The sequence below is a fragment of the Serinus canaria genome, chromosome 1, assembly GCF_022539315.1.
Source record: "Serinus canaria isolate serCan28SL12 chromosome 1, serCan2020, whole genome shotgun sequence".
Taxonomy (NCBI): Eukaryota; Metazoa; Chordata; class Aves; order Passeriformes; family Fringillidae; genus Serinus; species Serinus canaria.
The window spans coordinates 46363330-46380660 of record NC_066313.1 but is presented as its reverse complement, the minus strand read 5'-3'; the positions used below and the strand labels follow the sequence as shown (position 1 = coordinate 46380660).

Sequence of the window (17331 nt, the reverse complement as noted above, 5' to 3'; positions counted from 1 at the left end):
TGGTAACAGTGTGCACGGCTTAGACTGTTTGCTCTTTCAGCACCATGTGTATGAGAAGCATCTGAACACTTCATTAACCATCTGCCCTGGACGGATGCCTCTTGCTACTACTATAAAACAAAACAAAACAAAAAATCCCCAAACAACAGAAAACAATGAGTTTTGTAAATTGCTGGGGCAGAGCCAGTAACCTGTGAAAGGTCAGCCATGGGCCAGCATCCCCCATCAGCTGCCCACTCCTGCAAGGCAAAAGCTCTCAACCCTATGGGGTAGTGAGTCGTGCTGCCCAAGAAATGGGATTACACCTGCAGGTTGTTCATCTGGAGCAGAGAGGGCTCCAGGTAGACCTCATTGCAGCCTTTTAGTACTTAAAGGGAGCTTACAAAAAGGAGGGAAAATGACTTTTTACATGAGCAGATATTCACAGGACTAGGATAAATAGTTTAAAACGAAGAGAGATTTAGATCAGATATTAGGAAAAAAGTCTCTACCGTGAGAGTGGTGAGGCACTGGAACAGGCTGCCCAGAGAAGCTGTGGTTGCTTCATCCTTGGAAGTGTGCAAGGCCAGGTTGGACAGAGCTTGGAACAAGCTGATCAGTGGGAAGTGTTCCTGCCCATGGCAGGGGGTTGGAACTAGAAAGTCTTTAAGGCCCCACTCAACCCAAACCACTCTATGATCCTATGATACATGGGGGGAGGCTGTGCACCAGCCCACTTGGCAATGACTCAGAGGGGAGTCAGGAGGCCTGACGGGGTGTTTGTCCTCACAGAAGGCAGCCACAACTGCTTGATCACACTCACTTCAAAGCACAAAGTGAGAAATCTCCATCCATTTCCTTCAGAGGCTATCACAATCCAAGTTTTTAAACTCCTGGAGCATCCCGGACAAGGGCTGAGCACAATCTCCAGCCCTGCTGCCCTCTGCACAAGCAGCACACAACCAAAGGATGAGAGTCTTGGATGCATTACAACACCCACAGATAAACTCCTGCAGATAAAGACCCTCAGGAAGAAATCTTGGCCCACCAGAAAGACACTGCTGCTGTCTGACCAATGCAGTGATGCAGGGAGATGGATGAAAGGCGATGAAGGATATATTTGTATGAGGTGGGAAACAGATGCAGTTTTTACAGTTACTAGAGCAAAAGGAACAGATGCCTCCTGAAATGCACAGTTGTCCCAAGAAATGCCACTGGGGAGGATTGGCAAACCAGGCAGAGCTTCACTGAGGCCTTCTCTGGGAGACAAGATACCACCACATCCAATGCCAGCCCTGCAGGCTGCCAAGAGCTGAGCCCACAGATGAAACAAAAACAGCACTGGGTGAAAAGGAGGTGGGAATATCTCCTTGGGAAGCCCAAATCTTCATGAGGAACTATTCCTGATGGTGACAGAAGCTGAAAGCTGATACCAGGATATTAAAAAGAAAAAAGCCAATAAACCTTTTGGAGTGGGTAATGCACAATTGGAATTAATTAAAAGTGGTAGAAAAGTGCTCACCCAGGCATGCGATAATTTTGTTAATGTGATTTAGAAGGGTGAGAACTAAAGATTTGGATACAGTCCCTGACAGCTTCTATTCATAACAAAGCAGACACAGCTGTTTGAGGAAATTACAGCATAATCTCATCTTTGGCAGAGCCTGTGGAAATGTTGCTGTCTGTCATGAAGAGGACGGTACTTCAGAGAGACAACTTTCTGCCAATTAGACATAGGCAGAGAAGAGATGGTAGAGCAAATGTTAAATTTTTACACACTGGAAAGTGGCAGGAAGGCAGTTCCGATTCAAAAGTAAAAGTGAAATTATTTGAAGATATTAAAAGCTTTTGTAGAGTGCAGCTCTGTAGCACTTCCAGAATTCCAGTGTTTTAGTGTGTTTAATGTCTCTACAGTCAATACATTTTAATGATTTCATTATTTACATGATTGCATATTTTATACCTTTATAAGTATAATTATAAAAACTGAAGATAGAACAACTTAAGGTTTCATAGGCAAAGGCAATTTTTTCTGTTATACTTTAATTTTTATTCAATAATAAAACAGATTTCACTTTATCCAAATCATCAATAAATTTATGCTGGTCTATCAAACCAAATCAATCAATCAATGGTCTACCTAATCAATTTATGCTGGTCTATCAAATTTTGTAAAAATTATTATGAGCAAAGCAGATTTCAAACACTTGTCATATTTAGCTTCAAAATTTTCTAAATCAAACATTTTCACTTTCAGTTCCAGATAATATTTCAAGATCAAATTTACTTCATCTTGCCAAGATTTTCAAATGGCGAATCAGGTAACACAGAAAGGTTATTTGCCCTACCCAAATCAGTATTTTTATTTTCCTAAGTTACAGGGTGATAACAAGTGCAATGGAGAACTCCTGGTTCTCACTTTCACTAGACTTAGGATAAGCCATTTCTTTTTGGCTCTTTTCCCTGTATTTCCAGAGAGATTTTTGGTTCAAGCCTTCAGTAAAACAATTTCCTTATACAACACACCTGAGAGATCCCTTGGAAGCAGTGCAACTTCCAGTTGCCTGGAAATCACCACCACATGCAACACTCCTGAAAGCACAGCCCAAGGTAAAGGTGCTAAAGCAAGGTTGTCCCCTGACCTTCCCAAAGGAGGGGAGGTGGCAGCACATGAAACAACAGGACTGAAAAATAAGCTGCCAGCATGAGACTCCAGCCCTGGAAATCACTGCAGCAGCTGGTAGTGTCATGATGTGTAATTGGCTCACAAGAGCAGCTTTCCTTTCTGAATACACTGAAAAAAACCAGAAGGAGATGTTCCCTGTTAGAAGCACTGACAAGCATCCTCAATTGCCTGTGTATGGCAGCTGGGGGACACCAACACATGGATGGAGCAAAGGGAAAGCACTGCTCTCCTTTGGCTGAACACCCTCTTCAGCACGGCAGTGGTTTATCTCACAGCTCCTACTGAGGGTGGAACAACCACAGCCACGTGCTCCTGGCTAAAGAAACCTGAGTTTTCATGGTCTCCCGGGGGAACACACCCACAATTTTTCCTGCCATGGCAGTGGCAATGGCAATGCAAGAGCAGAAATTTTTGTACAACTTCGTAATTTATCTCCAGTAACACTGTGGGGATCAGTATGTCTTCAATGAAAACTCATCAAAATCTTCCCAAATAATGTATATCATTTTATTTTCTTAAGAAACTTGTAAATGTTTGAGTTTGGTGGGGGTTTTTTTGTCAAAACTGCATTTTGTAACATAATACTCTAATAATTTATCACCTGTGAGTACTGAATACTCAAAGTACATTACATGGAAAGTATCCTGCTGACTGCTATTTCAAAAGAGTACAAGATTTGGGATTAAAGATTTCCATTATCAAAACTGACAGATTATTTTCACTATTAACATCAATCAAGTCTTCACCAGGCATAAGCCAGAATAGTTGTTTTTCAAGACTTCTTTACTTTTACATTTCTACTTGCTTTCAAATATTCACTGTTGGATAAGACAACATACTCAGATATAAGGAATCCTATTAATTAATAATCCCCCAAAAGGCAGAAGTCTCTGTCTTAGCAATAGCAACCAGGAGGCTGATTGGTAATCACAGCAACTAACCTTTGAAAAGATATCTGATTTTATTTTAATTCCAGATAAGCACATCTGGCTAAAGGTATAGGAACAGCTCATACTTTCTGGGGCACCATGCTGTTCAATTTGTGGAAAGAAAAACAAACAGCAGAACCTCAGGGAAAGCCACAGTGAAGACAGTGTCAGAAAAAGGCATCCTGGCTTTTTAAGTGGTACGAGCTGGTAAATCGAGCAAGGCAAGAGCTCAGCCCAAGCCATGCAGATCTTTATTGTCAAAGCCATGAGCAAAACACAGGCAGCACAAGAAAAGCTTGAATCAAAAGCCCAAAGGAGAGAAAATTATCCCTTATCACCCCAAGGCACCATAAAGCAAACAAAAATGGCAAGAAGGAAAGCAGTAAAGAAGTTTTCTTGGACAAAAACTACAGTCAAGGCAAAAACTGATTCCTCCCAAACAAGTGCAAACGAACAGAAGAAAAATTATGTATCAAATCATGTCCGTGCTGCCACAGTGCAGCCCATCTGTTATGTGCTGAGACATCACCCAGGGATCAACCCCAAACAGGAGGCATGGGGACAGCCCTCTGCACTCTTTCTTTTGCCCAGATGCCAGCAGGGGCTCCACACATGCCCCACTGCACCCCTGAGCACTCCTGGGCATGGTGCCACTGATGGAAACAGGAGATTGCAGTGAAGGTGAGAGAGGCACCATCAGCTCCTTCTGCTCTCTTTCAGAACAGAGGGAGCAGCACAGGGATTCTGCCCATCCTTTCTGGTGCCTTCAGCTCACGGAGCCCAGCCAGAAACTTTCTGTGTCCCCCTCTATCCAAAAACATGAGCTGCAGTTCATCATAAAATCTGCAACAGCTGGACGGTGGATGCGTGGGGCCCCAAAACACTGCTTGATTTATTTCTGTGCAGCACAAAATCTTGACACAGAAAGGGGATTGTGAAATGTTTCCAAAATGATCATTGGTTTTTTTTGCTAAGACTGCTAAATCTTTCCTGGCTTCCAAAAAACATCTGGGAGACAGAAATAAATGGATTTAGTTGTAACACTCAAACATGAAAAAAAGTTCATAAATTTGCTTCCTATTGAGCAAAAAACCCAGAAACTCAGAAGCTTTGTCTACTCCAGCAAATTTACCCACTGCTGATAAAGCAGTTACAGCTGATACTGAGCTCAGTTTAACTTCAAGTGTAGCCAAGGGTAAACTGTCTTTCCACATAATTTCTTGAATTCTACTGAATTCAACAGCAGGTAAATGTGCCAGTTCTCAACTGAATACCTAAATATGAATTTAGAACCCAATTTTAGATTGCTAGGTTTGCACATTTCAGTTTGAACCACGATCAGCTCGGTAATGCTGTCAAATTTCAGAAATGCTACTGCAGTCAAAATTTTAAACATTACTGCAATCCATCAATAAAAACTGAAACAAATCAGAAATTCTGCTCATTTGCTTTAAGCTCAGGAAAAAACATCTTCCATAATTTGTTCTATATTTCCAAAATGGCATTGTATTTCCAAAATGCCACTGTATTTCCAAAATATAGGTCAAACATTGGAGATTTGGAAATCTACATTTCCAAAATAAAGGACAAATTATGACTTGTGACTGTAGACCTAAGGGAAGAAAAAAACCGCTGTTAATTTGTTTGAAAAAGAAGTGTTAGGATGAAAACTCTGTTAAAATCCAGACTGGGCTTTGGACCAGAGGAGCCTGGTTACAACAGTTACTACAATCAGCTGAAGGGCATCAATCTCAGTGTGGTTTTATTCACACTTTTACTTTGCTGTCAGGCTCAGTAAAGTATATGAAGGAGGTTTCCAGGTGTAATTCCAACTATTAGTAAGGTAGGAGGAACATATGCAATTATTCCACTCAGGTCACTCTGGCTGAGAAGCTGGCACTTCAGATGCCACGCTGCCCACCGGCCCCACAGGTCTGTGGAGGCCAAGGCTCAGCAAGGAGAACTGGCAGGGACTTCTCACCTGAGAGCACAGGAGGCAGAAGGCAAAATCTTGCTGTTCAGAAAGGTGAAGCACAACTAATGCACTATCCACCTGCTGCTACTGATCCTGAAAGTGTACTACAAGCACTCCACAGCCAGCACTGCTCTGTAAACAATTAAATTTGCTCCACTTAAAAAATGTTGTATATGTTGCTCAAAAACACTTAGAAGAAATTGTCTGCCAAGAGACTGCACCCCCATTTTTATAAATTAATAGAAAGTTGATTCAGCTAAAGCACTCTATCACCATGCATTCCAATCAGAAAGGCTTGTGCACTTAGGTAGTTTTCCCTATTGTATTTTTCAACACCAATTTTGTATACAATATTACAGGATTTAATAGCTTTTTGCTCACGTTTATTTTTTTTAATGCTGTTAATTAGCACCCAAAGTTGTGCCCCAGGCATCTCCTGTACCTATCAGATACAGATCAGCTGAAAACCAGCAAGCCCCCACCTCCTCAGCCCAAAGAGAAAGGGATGTTTTGAGTTCAGTGTTTCAACTTGCAGTAGCCCCACTCTTCACTTACCCCAACCAGATACTTGTTTTCCCTCCCTCCTTCTGAAGTTGGGAAGAGGTTCAGGCTTTGAAGCACGTGCCAAAGAGCTGAGCTTTCAAGGCAAAACACTGAAATCAGGTTAAAAAAAAACTGGGTGCTGTAAAGTAAGCACCTGCAAATTCCCTTCCTTCTTCCTCCAGTTTGACTGCATCCGCAAACTGAAGGAAGAAGGATGTGGTCTCCCGAGGAACTTCTCAAGACTTTCCAGCTTTGCTGGTGGAGCTGGTTGGGGGATGAGTGCTGGTGGAGGACAAGCTGAACATGAGTCAGCAGTGTGTCCTTGCAGCAGCAAAGGTTAACCCTGCAGTGGCCTGCTTGAGCCAGAGAGTGGCCAGCAGGTCAAGGGAGCGCCCTGCCCTCTGCTTGGCATGCACGAGGCATCTGGAGCACCCTGAACACCTGTGGGGCCCCAGGCTGCTGAGACTGAGGAGGATCCACAGAAGGGCTGCCAAGAGGGTTACAGATCTGGGGCATAAAAAGCATGAATACAGGGTCAAGGGGTCGGGGTTGTGTTAGCCTGAAAGATTGGAGCATGGGAGTGACCTAATAGCATCTTCTCATCTGCCTAGAAAGGGGAATAATAGAGAAGGCAGAGCCTGACTCAGCTCCTAGGTGTTCAGCCAAAGGAAAAGAAGCAAAAAGAAAATCAGGCTGCAATAAGGAACATAAGAGGAATGTGAGGAATGTAAGGGGGAAAAAATGTTATAATGGCAGAGGTTATAATGACACTGGCACAGATCACCCAGAGGGGTTATGCAGGCTTCATCCTTGGAGGCTCAAAAGGGTTCTGAGCATCCTGACCTAAAATTGGTCCAGTTGTGAGCATGGCTTGGAGTAGGTGAAGTCAGACAGAAGTCCATTATTTTTAATCAAATTTTTCCATGGTTCTGACAGCAGCAACTTCAAAGGGAGAGAAATTCCTTTGGCAAGGACACGCTGCTGGAAATGCCTCTGAACATGACACAGCGCAGCCTGAAATTATTATTTTTATCTGCAATATAGTGAATTTTGCCCAAAAACAGTACCCAGAAAATGTAGCAGCCATTATTTGCTCAGCACTCCAGGAATGGAGAAAAATCACCTGTAGTGTAAAGCTACTTTGCAGTTAAAAGCCTCAGTTTTGGGTTAGAAGAAGCACTAATGCTCAAGCCACCAAGGAAGTGGCAGAGGCAGGGTACCTAACATTTACTAGTGAGTTATGGTAGCTCAGGTAAAACTGGCAGGCACAAGTCCTCAGCCAACAGGAGAATGCAATCCTTCTTCATGCCACAATACTTATTATTAAATCTATTGAGCTTTAGGTTGGCTCTATCTCTCCTGGCCAAGGCTTTTCATAGTGTGGCCATGGTTAGATGACATAAAGTAAGGAAACAAAATGAAAGTGACCCCTATAAGAATCTACTTAGTGCAGGTAAATCAGTGCTACTTTGTTAGGGAGTGCATTTGCTAAAACTCAGAAGATCATTCAAAACACAAGTTAACTATATCCAAACACTAAACTATTCATTATAAATAGCTGTCCCAGGATTCTGCCAACTCCTGTGGGGAAAAAACTGAAGCTAAAAATGGCTCTTTACTTTAAATACCTTCTCTGCTGAACCTGGTATGTGAGTGCTACACTTGAGATCCTTTTTCACTCAAAAGTGTCAGAGAAACAGGACAAGAAATTCCCTCTGTTTGACATCTGTGACATTTTTGTCAGTGAATTATTACTGCCAGAAAATTATAGTGCTTATTTTCTTCATTATGTTAAATTAATCGTTCTCCCAGTGACATACAGACAAGAATAGACTCAGCTGCTCAAATTCACTTTAGTGGAGCAAGTAAATGTTTTAGGCTAGTACTGGCACAATGTGTGAGAGAGAAACGGCTTTGACTCTGTGCAAGTGCAAAGAAAACATCTCTGAATTATGAACACTGTTTCCAGCACAAATTTGAAACACAGTACCACATTAGCTGCTGTAAAGAAAAATATTCAAGCCAAAAACAGCACACAAAATTATGTTAAAACTTCTTTTATTCTGCCTGAATCAGCACTACACTCCTTCAATTAAACCCTACATTCTAATAGAGTAACAAATTCCATGCTATAAGGGTAATTACACACATTATTGAAACAGAGGTCTTTTCTATCAGGAAAATAAGCAGAAAATAAAAAAGAACTGAAGAAATAAGGCAGACCATTTCAATCTGTAAGAAGCAGAAAAAAATGTACTACAACCAACTCTACCACTTGCAAAATGTGTATCTTAAGCTGAATAAATATGTAGTGATGACTAATGAGTAATACTGCAAGAATGCATAGCTGGACATGGCCAGGCTTTGGTCTGGGCTGCACCAGGGCAGTCATAACACCCACCTGGCCTCACCCCCTTCACTTATAAAACTATAAACCACTAAAACTAAAGGACTGGTCTTCAAAAGAGAGAACTTACCTATGATACCAATAGAGCATCATCTACTTTCAGGAAGCCTGTGCCTTTCATTCTCCCAAAGCAAAGAAGTCTCAGTGATCCAAAGTTGCCTTTTTTTTTTTTTTCTTAGTTCCTTCAGCACTCCGGGAAAAAAAATTCTAAATAAAATGTCTACTCTTGGCTTCCTTCAACCTCATAATCCACAGTGCACCAGTAGCCAAGCAGTCAGTAATATTCAGTAATATTCCCTCACTGTGCCCTTAACTGGAAAGATACTGTAGATGGTTGGAAACAGTTACAAAAGAAGACAGCACTGGAAAAGAACAGACAACAATTTACCCACATGCTCTCAAAGAACTACAGAAGGAATGTATATGGACTAACCACTGTATTTTCAAATTCATTCTGACTACTTTTAATATACATAAAAATTGTTTAGATTGTTAGGCAGATCACAATACAACCCTCAGAAGTAGAAATGTTGCACTAATGGGAAAACTAAAGATTGCTTTTCCTTGAAACTGCAGAGATCTGCACCTCATGTACAGCTCTGAGAATGTCAATGTTTCACGAAGAAATTGCAGGTCATCAAGAAAAACACAAGAAAAATGCTTAGTAGGAGAACACTATCCCATAATTAACTTCTGCATGCCAGAAAAGTTCATCAAACATTGTACTTAAATTTCATAAGGAGACATGGAAATATCATTAGATGTTTTAAAGAACATTTTAGACAAATCTTAGAAATTATGCAATTCTAGATTATCTTGCCTTGAAGAGGAATGGATAATGTGACCTCCCTCCCAATCTTATTCTGTAACTTATCTGTGAAACTTTGGGAAAAAGCAATAAAAAAACCTAATATATGCAACATGGATAAATAATGACTATGGGAACTATAAACTCCTGTCCAGCAAATGCTTCCATACATGCTGAACTTTATTATCTTAAGTCATCTTACAGATGTCAAGGGGATGACTCAGAGCAGTAAAATTATGGGCACGCCACAGTGTTTGCACTGCGAGTACAATAACTCTCACTCCTGTACAGCATGAGGAAAGATGACTGCTCACACTTCTATGCTGCCTCTTCGAGAGCTTCCAAACAAAAATAATTAATGTCTGGAAACAGCTGGCTAGAGAAGAGCTTTGGTAGTTTGTACAAGAAACACTTGTAGGATTCTGGACATAGAAAAAGTGATGGGGCAATGAGTCAGTAAGTTTGTAATGCGTTCGTGCATTCATTTGGAGGGCATGGAGATGGAATAAGAATGATCTAGTGTCAGAAGCTCCCACTTTTGCAGTCAGGATGTCTTGACACCAAATGTTTTAGGATACTGGCACATTTTTGCCATGATCCATAAAGAGACCTTAATATTGTCAGTCTCGAAGTGAAGTGTTTTTGTTCAATATTACAGGATACTTCTCTACCGTTAACAAATGGATGAGTCTATGATGATTTGTGGATATAAATCCAGTAATATGCCAATTTTGTGGGGGAATATTTCTTGGGATGGGATCTCTTAGACCTGGTCTAGCTCTGGCCAAAGCACAGATAGTAGGCATGATCCCTAGACAGAGCACTAGGGATCTTCTTGGAACACTTACACAAAAGGAGTGATAAAGGCTGTTAAGTCACACCTGGTTTGTCTTCATTGGGCTAAAATGCATTATGTCAGATAACCATTTTAATAGCTTTGAGGGTAATTGCTTAGAGGGCTGGATCTGAAAAAGAAAAAGCAGTTAAGCTGGTCTGTCCAACATACAATACTCCTAAAGTAACACTATTAGTGGTAATAGAAAATGAGGAAAGGAAAATTAAAGGGAAATGAACATTTCTCCTGCTGTGACTCAGTCCTGCACCATGAGCTTTACTAGGGGAATTTTTACTGCCTCGAATGGCACAGGACCAAGCCTATTGCTATAATCATTAAAAAGTGATTAAAAGAGAGTACTGAAAAATAAACATCATGAAATTATTGCCCTCATGCTACAAAATGGATTATATGTGGAGCTTGTTTGTTTACTCTCATTGTTTACTTACAGTAACTTGCACAAGGCAATAAGGGAATATAAATATCCAACAGCACAATGGAGGAATGAAAATATCCCCTTGCCAGAAGTAACAGTAAAGAAGCAGGTGCCTCTTGGGTATTCCACTCTTCTGAAAGTGAATTAACTTTCAAGAAAATTTCCACTGGTCAACTGAAAATGATGGCAGTAAATACAATACAAAAACTGCAAGAGTGCCTTTTTAATAATTCTGTAGTTTGCCTTCTTTTATTTGGCAAAGGGTCTAAATACCATTGTGGCATTATATTAAACCATCTCACAAAAGACTCAATCAGCTAATGTACCATTGCTGGGCTTGAAAAAAACATAAAGAAGACCTATTTACAGATAGCTTCTCTGTGCTCAGTGCTTTGGGCTTTTTATTCTTTCAAGGAAGGAAGGCTGTTGCCAAAAACTACACGCTAGTATCATTTGGCAAACTTTCTGCAGCGTTATCTGATCTGCGGAGATGTTAAATCTGTACTGCAAATACATATTCAACAACTTATTAGAAGGTGGAATCTGTGGCCTATTGCACAAACACACATACAGTTGATAAGACATCATAGGACAGCTGTTGTGGAGATACTTCCCCATAATTCAATCAATACAAGCAACATGTGTGCAGCTGACATCTTCCTGAAAGACCTTGGAAAGCCTGCTGACAGAAGTGGGTGCACACTAACATTAGCTATGCTGCCATTCTTATATTCCTTTGTCCCCCTTTCATTTTTTTGCACTCAAAAGCTGCATTTTACACTGACTATAGGTTGCATTTTAAAAAGGGACTGCTTATGTAGGAGCTTTAGCATCTGAATAACTATACACCAGGTAATTTTAGAAGTAGGGAACAGCCATGTGAAAGGTTTTCTTCCCTTGTTTTTGCATAAAGTTTAAATAACTAAAATACATTTTCAGGAATGACACACTAGATGGTAAATTCCAGCCTAGATGTAGATATTTTTTTATGAATGAAAAGAAATAATTTACAGAAGGGTTTTTTCTAAGACAAGAGGGTTTTTGGAAAGACTCTTCCCTGTACAACAGCAGTGGGCGTTGCCATAATGTAAACGCAGGATGTTACAAGCTGTGGGGACACTTCTGCAGATCTTAAATCCATGCAAAACCTACCCAAGACCTTAATTACTTCCTGTGTAATACATGGATACCTAATCATATTTCAGCTTTCATCTTCTCTCCTTCAACTCCCATAGTCTTGACACCTAATGTTCTGTTCAAACTACCAGCGTGCAGAAAATGCTTTTATCTTATCCTTGGGGAAAGCGCAAAGCATCAATAAGAGGTAACAAAGTCTCTACCACGTCTATCCTCTTTATAAACTGAAAAATGCCAGCCAGTTTCATATGTTGCAGGAGTAGGCAAAAAATCTAGTCGTGTGAGCACATAAGGAGTCAGATGGCGTCTCTGATCCAATTTCTGCTATGTGATCTGAAGTCTGTGCCCCTATCACAGACATGAAAGCAAAGACATACAACTGCACTGAAATGTAATCAAAATTTTTCTGCACCTCGGTCTTCCTGCACATACTTACATTTTTAGGATGTTCTTTGAAGTTATATGATTCAGCAAGGGCATTTTCTGCTAAAACACAAGGCTCACAAAAACAATGACAAGCAAGAAACAGATTTCAGAATTGACAACTTACATGTGTTGGGGCATTATTGATTTTGATTCTGTGAATTGATTTTTAGGATGAAGGGAATATTAGATCACAGACACCAGAGTATTTGATCATGCAGTTGAATCTTGGGTATTCAAAGGCATTGTGTGTTAACACCAAGAATGTGAATAAATTAAAGGATTTCAGTGCCTGAGAAACCAGGCACAGACATGCAAGATGAAGGTATAAGAAGGCCTGAGATCCATGCACAGCAGGGAGCTGATGTGCTGCCTGCACCAACAATGGTCCAGGCCAGCAATGATGTCCCCTGACACAGGGAAAAAATTATGAATTCTCTTGTCTTTGCTAATTTCTTCCCAGTCTTAAATCTGTTCAGGATTTGGAAGCTGAGCATCTTAACAAAGGTTCCTCATCCAAGTAATTAAGAAACGATTGTTTGTACCTCTTATCTCTGTTACTCAGAGACATGTCCACCAGTGCTTCATCCCCAATTGTTTAGAGAATGTGAAAAATCCCACAAGCTAAAGTGAGTCTGCATTCCTCCCTCCTATAAAGGGAGGAATACAAATAATATAAAGAAATTTTAAAAATCTGGTAAATTGCATGTTAGAATAAAAATACCACCAGATTAGTGAAGGCCACTAGCAGAAGTTCTGTATCATAATTGCATCAAGAAATTTCAATTTCTAAGCTATTACATTCACATTCTTGTATATTGCTAGTTGGGAATGGGTCAACATCTCAGTGCCCAGAGAACACTTGGAAATTACCTAATTTTGTCTTGCTCTTACTGAAAGATTGCAGTGAGGACAGTGGAAGAAGCCATGTGTGAGCAGCCTTGATGTAAACACAGCAACTAAAAGCTCTGGGTAAGGCAGGACTCACATGAAATTCAAATTTGTCTTTTTTTAACCCTGTGTAATGAAGAGAATTTAATGAGTGGTTCAGTAAAGATCTGCAGATAAATGTGCACCCAAATCAAGCACTTCAATAATTTCCAGTGTCAGATGAATTCATACAAAGTGAAATTTCTTAAGAGGAACTTCGGGAATAAAATACCTACATTTATTAACAAGATCACTTGTTGGATACAAACTGTCCTGGCTTTAGCTGAAACATTACACTGGGGGAAGCATATGTGAGTTCTTCTGTAGAACAGCTCTTATCACTGAAAAGAGTTTCTTTGTATCAGGTTTTGCATACAAAAAGAGATTACCAGTGAAAATTATCCTATGTGAACTGCGTTACTTTGTTTACACAGAATATCCCCTTTAATTTTTTTTATAATGAATGGTATTTCAAATTCATCATGTCAGACAAAGATACAACAATTACACTTTTCAGTTGCAATTACTGCTGTTTGTGCAAATGTTTTCTGCCTGTATGAGTTTCACTGGCAAGAATTTTTCCAAACAACAAAATGCCTCTTTGACACCTCACTTTTTTTTCATAAAATACCATCATTTATGTTCTCCTAGCACAGCTCCCTTGGTGAAATTACAAACTTCAAATCAAAAAGGATAGTAAGGGTTTAACAAAAAGAAAAAGGAAAGAAAGTGGTATAGTAGCACTTTAGCCAACTTAGACTAAAAGTACACATGGCTAGAAAGACTCCTGGGCAGTGAGGACAGCTGGCTTGAAATGGCCCATCAGTCCATCTTTATCCTTCCAAAAATTATTATCCCCCAAAGGAGGTTTGTACTTGTAACTGCATCCTTGAGTGTTTAAACGCTGGAGATATTCTAAGGAAATGTTTGGGAGAATATTAACCTTCATGGTTATACTGCTGGCCCTCCAAAGATTTAACCAGGAGGAGATCAATGACTGTTCAGGAAGGCTCCCTGTTTAGTTTACCTGCATAGATGTGACTGGGGGAAACAAGAAAATGTAGCTGATGAAACTGTAACTTTTTGGTATACTATAGAGAACCTCACCATATTCTCAGACTCCAAATCCCAATGAAATAAGCCTGAAAGGCAGGAATCAACCACTGAATAATAATGGCCTAATACTCCTGAAATGCTTTTCCTCTGCTTTTTTCGACTTTTCACTCTGGAAAAGAGCTTATATACAAAATACCCCAGTAAAAATACAACCATACAAAAATACTTCATTTACATGGTATTTGCAGTCAGTGGGTTCCCCCAGAGTGCTGAATCTCTTCTGCCTCATTTCTTACATGGTACCAAAGCCAGAGTCAAACCCTGTCAGGAGGAGATGCAGTGCCTGCAGCACCCCATCACTTTCTGCATCAAAATGTCTTTTTCTCCCCAGCTGCCTAGAGCACTGTGCAGGACAGGCTTTCATCCTCCAGATGCTCCTGAACCTTGCATAAGTTCCTGGCAAGAAATCATAGAATATCTGGAATTGGAAGGGACTCACTAGCATCCTTGAGTCCAGTTCCTGGCCCTGCACAGAACACTCCAAGAGTCACACCACTTTCTTCAGAGCATTGTTCCAAAGATTCTTGAACTCTCTCTGTGTTGGTTCCATGACCATTTCCTTGGGGAGCCTGTTCCAGCGCCCAGCCATCCTCTGAGTGAGGAACCTTTTCCTGATATCCAACCTAAACCTCCCCTGAAGCAGCTTCAGGCCATTACCTCAGGTTCTGTCTCTGGGTACCAGAGAGAATTGATGAGTGCCTGAATGTTCACAGCAAAACATGTGCTGCCTTTAAGAGAACAGCTTTTCACCACTTTGGGGTTACTAATGTGGATCAATTTTTTCAATCAAAATAACCCCATCAACCCATTAAAATTCTATACATTTTTGGCAGGAAAGTTTCTATCTAGTTCTTTTTTTTAAGTAGAGATGAGAATAAAGAAGTTATGACAATGTAAGTATATTTTTTAAAAGTTAACTCTGAAAATGCATTTTTTAAAAGTATTTGTTTTCAATCTAATTTTTTCTCTTTTTTTTTTCTCTTTTTGTTTTACATTTTCCCCATAACCCAGTCAATAGTTTTTGGCCTTTTTACTTGACATTTCAGAACAAAAGGGTCCAAGTAATCCAGCATAAAGCCACACCATGACCTACAAAGAAAGTGCAAAGCCTGTACTAATAAGCCTCGTCCCACAACGGATGCAAGGACATCAGAGTGCTGAAGAATATTTGCAGAGACAGCAGAAGGAAAGCTGAGAGAAAGCAGGAAGGCAGGAAACAGTTCATCAATCTTAATGGATAATGAGATTATTTTTAAAAAATGAAAGAGAAGAAGTGTTGAGAAATCCATTATTTGCAATGAAAGGACAAATAAAAGTAAAAGAAACTGGAATAGGCTGATAACCGGGAAGATGACAGGGAACTACAATCATAGAAGAGAAGGAAATTGGACCTACTTGCAAATAACAATTCTTGCCTTTCTCAGGCAGAACTGCCACTCACAGAAAACCCTTTGGATTGTGGAGAAGTTGAAAAAAAAAGAAAGAAAACCACAGTGTATACAATCAAGACTTAAGAAGTGAATAAAGTCAGGCTAAATAACTCCCTGTTACACAGTGTTTCCCAGTGTTTTGCTAAAAAGGATACTCTGGAGCAACCACATTCTGTTCTCATCTGATCTAGATACTGAGAAATTCTTCCCTCTCCTTGCTCTCAAGCAGACTTCTCTTGCATTAATTAATTTTCTTTGCAATAAAATCCAGACTGTGACCCTTGCACCTACCTGGAAGCCTGAGGAGAGAGCTGCTCATCTCAGAGAGGTCCCCAGTGGGTTGGGGAGCATCTGTCTGCCCTGACACACTATCAACCAACCTCCATCATTTTCTCCACCAGCTCCCAGCCAGCCTGGCCTAGCCCTGACCTCCTTGGCAAGAGGAATATTACACTCAGCCAAGTCCTGGCTTAGCCCAATCCCTGTTTGATCAGCGGAAGATTAGGTTAGGAGCTGGGAGCTTTGCTATCTGAATGCAGCATGTGAGCATTCAGGCTGGCTTCTGCCTTCCTGCTGTAATCACTGGGTCATCACCATCAGCACACACACCTTCCACAGGCACCTCCCCTGCAAAAGGTCCAAAGCTCTCCTGCCATCAGCCCTTTCCCTGTCCTTGGAAAAGGGATTGCTGGGTGAGGATAATGGCACGAGGCCATTATCCTTATCACACACCGGGGGGGGGGGGGGGATGTTTTTTGAGAAATACAAATGCAAGCAAAGTGATTAGCCATGGCTGTGCCCTACAGAAATAAAACTGCTTCCTTCTGATAAGCAAAGTAACTGTTTTGAGTGTGACTTCACCTTATTCTGTGCTGCTACTCAAATCAGGGATGTTATCTTGGAGACAAGGACAATCATGAAAATAATGTATTTCCATGACTTCCATGGTATCAATGTTATCTTGCTTAAAACCAGAAAGTTTTACAAGACAAAGTCTGATGTCACGTCTGGCACTGGTGGCATCAGGCCATGTCCAGGTCTGTCCTTGTTCCAGCACCTGCTTTCTGTGCCAGTCACTAAGCTCACAACACTTTTGTCTTGCCCTCATGGATTTGTAACACAGCAGCTCAAACCCGAACACTCAACAGCTGGAATCACTGGAATCACAAAGGAATTGCAAGTTTCTGATGTGATGCAGCCAAAACAAAGGCAAATGGAATATTAGGGAAGCTTTTTCAACACAGACTCACAAATTTAGGTGTCTCTGTATAAAGCCTTGGTGAGATAGCAAGAGACCCAATTGGCAAGCCACGTTCAATGCAATATGCAGAAAATGACATTTAAGGTAACTGAGGGAAATACAAAAGTCTTTAGGGAAAGGAGCAAAGAAAATGTGGCTTGTTTAGTCTAGTCAAACAAAAGTAGAGACAGGCTGATCTCTCCCTCTCTAGGGGAGCATAAGGGGATTAATCTAAGAAAAAATAGTATGAGAATGATACATGAGAGAAGATATTTAAATTTGGGTCATAAAAGAAGTGAGTACAACATGGCAGTCAATACAGCTAGGTAGAAAATAGAAGACAATTCCCAGCCTTTACAGCAGAGACTTTTGCTGTCCAGGTAGTTCTAAAACATAAGATGGGAAAATTCCGGAGGGATTAGATGATGTGAAACTTGTGGCAGGTGGTGCAGGACTC

General features: G+C 40.6%; 2 protein-coding genes across 4 annotated transcripts in view; both read right to left on the bottom strand.

Moving 5' to 3' along the window:
- Positions 1-17331, bottom strand: part of PAN3 (poly(A) specific ribonuclease subunit PAN3) — a 550273-nt gene that overhangs the window by 166160 nt on the left and 366782 nt on the right. The gene's annotated exons all lie outside the window — the stretch shown is intronic.
- The window catches only part of MTUS2 (microtubule associated scaffold protein 2), a 262673-nt gene that overhangs the window by 162797 nt on the left and 82545 nt on the right, over positions 1-17331 (bottom strand). Inside the window, exon 1 of one of the 3 annotated variants that reach the window (XM_050971105.1) lies at positions 6125-6271. The exons of the other annotated variants lie outside the window; for them this stretch is intronic. The gene's annotated coding sequence lies outside the window, so the exon portion shown is untranslated. Of the gene's footprint in view, positions 1-6124; positions 6272-17331 lie in introns of those variants that run through there. 3 annotated transcript variants of the gene reach the window in all.